We start from the raw sequence: 4,411 nt of genomic DNA, 5'->3' as shown, positions 1-4,411 counted from the left end.
GCCCCTCAAGAGTCATTCTCTCATTTTTTAAAATTTAGAACATCTAAATTACAAAAAATGTCACCAAGGACCAAGTCACAGTGCTCCAATGTTGCTTATGGATTGCCCGTCCCTTTCTTTGTTTTCTTGTGTTTTGCTTGAATCTCGAATCTTGATTTGTATCTTATCTCTTTTGGACGCCCCTTTGTGATGGAACGGGGCAGGTTCCTGACCTGGGTTTGTGTGCTTGCTGTTCCAGATCCTACCTCTGAGTTTTCAGATGATGGCCCCGTGGACAAAGGCACACTTGATGTGCGGGGGAACCTGTGTAAGGCTTCCTCAGCTTTCCTCTTCTTGATCTCATCAAACTCTCTTTTCAGGGCCTTTCTGTGTTTTTCTGCGACCCTCGCTATCTAATCACTCTTGCACGCTTCATCAATTAGTTCAACATAGTTCTTTGTCAACACAACGTGCCTCATGGCTTCCATGGTTGACTCTGGTCTCTCGCCATCCACAGCCAAAACTGCGTTTGATGTTTGCGGCGCCAATGCATCGTTAGCGTTTGATGTTTGCGGCGCCAATGCATCGTCAGCGTCCCAAGTCCATCGCCGCCTTATGAAATGGCGGGACATTCGTGTCACCGCGTTCACGTCCATTACTTTTATTATGTGACAGCACACAACCCCGTCCCGTTCGAATTTGCGGCATTGGCAGTAGTATTCGCCTTCGCTTATCGAGGCCTTCACAAAGTAGTTCCTTCCCTTGTCCTGGTCTTCAGGTTCCGAATTCGACATGCCCAAGATAGAACACACCTTGAACGTATGTTCGTCCATCTGGAAAGCCGTATACATGCTGGCACACTTTATTTCTTCCTGGAATCTGCAAGTTTTATGTGGTTTTGTTAAACTCTTGTGTGATGTTTTTTGTAGCACCTTATGTTGTTGTGGCCAATGGAAGTACATTTCGTTTGAACATGCCAACTGCAGTTGAGTAAACATGGCAACTGCAGTTCATTAAACATGGCAACTGCAGTTCATTAAACATGGCAATTTGCATAACATCTTTAATTGGCATTTGCATTTCCATACCATCATGGCCAATGGAAGTACAGTTCATTAAACATGGCAACTGCAGTTCATCAAACATGGCAACTGTAGTTGAGTAAATATGGCAATTGTACTTCATTAAACATGGCAAACTGTAGTTCATTAAACATGACAACTATATATCATGGTTACTATGTATTCAATGGCTACTTTTCAAAAAATCATCATTTTCAAATAAGCTTTTCAACTGCATTGCATTCTACATGGCACCTACTACATGCTTGTGCAAATAAGATTGTAACACAACTAACTTACTTGTTAAAGATCTTGTTGGTGTATATCTTGCTCATCTGCCTCTCCATCGGTAAATATGTTAGCAATTTTGGCTGCTTTAGCGTGGTGTTCGCTTCTTGCTGTAGCTCAGATCCCAGTATTTTTTTGTTGCAAAGCGGTGTATTGCTTGGCAAACTGTAGCAATGAGTTGCCAGGGATCACGTACCGCTTCAAAACAGCATTGAACCCCTTCCTGTGCTGCGTAGTCTGTAGAAACGGGAAGAAGGACTGCATGAAGTAGGTCGGCACCCAGTACATTCGCTTCTCCCACAGGCTAGCAAGCGTCTCGTTGTCTTGGACTTGATATGTTTCAATCATAGCCATTCAGCTCCTTTCAAACTCCTGCACTGTCAAGCTGTGGTCCACACACAGCTCGAATGCCTTGTGCAGCTCTGGACGGTCAGCAAAGAACGGTCCTAGTGTCTCCTCAGCCTTCTTTATAATGTGTCACCTGCAGTGCATGTGCACTGCCAACAGAAAGACCTCCTCTATGCCTGCACGCATGCTAAAATCCTGGTCTGTTATTATGTTCATCGGAGCAAGTCCACTCATGCACTCCAAGAAGGTTTTGAACAGCCAAGTATACCCACCTGTGTCTTCGTTCCGAACGAGCCCGCATCCGAACTGCAATGACTGATTGTGGTTATTTATTCTTATGAATGAAGTGCATGACATCTTGTATATATTAGCAAGATTTGTCGCGTCGAATGAAATGCAATCTCGAAAATGTTTGTAGGCTCTTCTTGCAGCACCATCCACCCAGTACATGTTCCTGACACGGTCCTCATCGTCCAATCTTATCCTATAGAAGAAATCTGGATCTTCTTTCGCTTTCTCATCGAAGTAGGCTATGGCTTCTATGTCAGCCAACTTGCTCTCTCTATGGTACTTTGCCTTTAGGTTTGTGACGTCTGCTGGTATGTAGGGGATGCTACTCAGAGTCCCATTTTTGCTGTGGATGAGGGATTGTATCTGGACCATTGTTGATGGACCGACGTTACAATCATGTAGCAGCTTTATGAATTTCTTCTCGAGGAGGGTGAATCCTCTATGGGCGGTCAGAAATTTTACCATGTCGAACTTCTTTATGAGTTCGTGGTTGTGCTTGTTAAAATATTCAGTGACCACCCACCATGCTCCATCTACGTTTAGCTTACACCGGACAGGGCATTCCGTCTTGACAATGATACCTCTCTTTCGTTCCGGAACGACAGGCGCAACACCTTTACCCTTCTTGTTCTTTCATGCCTTGTAGCACCTCATCTCATCTCTGCTGTACTTGTTAGTTTTTTAAATTTTCCTATGGTATTCGGTGTTGACCGCAAACCCATGGAACTCTGCATATGTCTGGTAGAATTCCTTTGCGTCTTCGAATGAATCAAATCTCTGCCCAACATAAGGTGGCTGAGTTACCATGATTTCTGATTGCCCACCATCTTCATCCCCTTGTGCTTCATCATCAGTTTCATCATTCACTTCAGTATCGGCGGCTGTTTCATCTGCTTGAGTGGTGCTTGTGCTGGTGTTCAAAGGTGTGCTTGTCGGCATTGCTGGAATGATTGCCATTTCCGACACTGACTCGGCATTGTATGTGGCATGATTGCTGGCTGGCTGGTGGAACGCATCTTCCGTGCGCTCAGAGCTCCCAGCAGTAGATATCCTTGCACCGCTGTTGATTGTAGTTGAAGGTCCTGTAATAAAAAAACAGGTACGAGCGTAAGATGTTGCTTGAATGGCATGTTTATCGTAACGGAGTACAACAACTTCATGTGATTTGGCATGACATCATTCACACAGTAAGCCGTGAGTCTGCATATGGCCATGCATGGCAACTATAGTTCTCCAGTCATGGCAGCTACAGTCCAACAAACATAGCAACTAATGTTGTCAATGCATGGCAACCAGCTTCTTTCAGTACCAAAACTTGGATTCTATAGCCATGGCAGCTACAGTCCAACATACATGGCAACTACTGCTACCACTAGATGGCAACCAGTATATTCTAGCATCGAAACTTGTATTCTAGGCTTGAGCTCACTAGGCAAATGCGATCAATCGTTAGTGTTTCACACACTCTTATAGCAATTGGCAAAACCCGAAGACAATATATGGCTCTTTGCACATGACCACTTGGTAGCATTTTTTGTTTGTTTTTTCCACCACCACCGTTACAAATCTACTTTTCCTCACATGCTATTCCCACAAAAACAAATGCAGTACTGCTTTCTGGTTCAAATTTTTTTACCTTGTTGTGCCGCATGTGCCCATCTTGTGTAGTCTGTCATTCCAATTTGATGTGCTCTCTCTCCAATAGTGCTGCCCTGCAACTGTGAAGCTTGCCATGAGACGTTTGCCGATGTGGTCCTACCGTAACAACCTGTGATCATGGTAGCAGTTGGTCATTGCATGGCAACTCTAGTTTGTTCAACATGGCACATGTAGTGGTCCAACCATGCCACACAGATTTGTTGACACTTGTCATCTATGGTTGTTTACACATTGCAATCACATTTGATTATACATGGCAACTGCAGTTGTCCAGGCATGGCAACTTCAGTTGTCCAGGCATGGCAACTGCAGCTGTCCAGGCATGGCAACTGCAGCCGTCCAGGCATGGTAACTTCAGCTGTCAGCTATGTTCCTTCTCCTAATTCACCGTCCGCAACTTCACTTTTATGGACTCACATGTGTATGATGTCGATGGCAGGTACATGGTTGCCGCCTGATGCCACGTGCTGCATGAAAGTCCTACATTTTTTCCGATATAACTCGTGAGTCTTTTGCCATCCTTTGCAAGTTTAATTTTCATGTCGACACCAGTATTTTTCTTTTTTGTATGCGTTACCTTGATTTGCCACATTAGCTACTTGAAGTTGGTTGCCCGTACATTTGTCAGTGTTAGCGCCCTGTGACTGAACTTTCCATGGTGCCCCCCTGAATGTGTTTTGGTCATAAGAACCTGCGAAAAATGAAATTGTAGGACATAAGTAGAATGTCATCTTCATCGTCGCGAACACGGCAAATGTTCTTTTTTTGTTATCATGCATCGTACC

Source organism: Triticum dicoccoides, chromosome 5B, assembly GCF_002162155.2.
Source record: "Triticum dicoccoides isolate Atlit2015 ecotype Zavitan chromosome 5B, WEW_v2.0, whole genome shotgun sequence".
NCBI classification, from domain to species: Eukaryota; Viridiplantae; Streptophyta; class Magnoliopsida; order Poales; family Poaceae; genus Triticum; species Triticum dicoccoides.
This window is presented reverse-complemented; position numbering follows the sequence as displayed.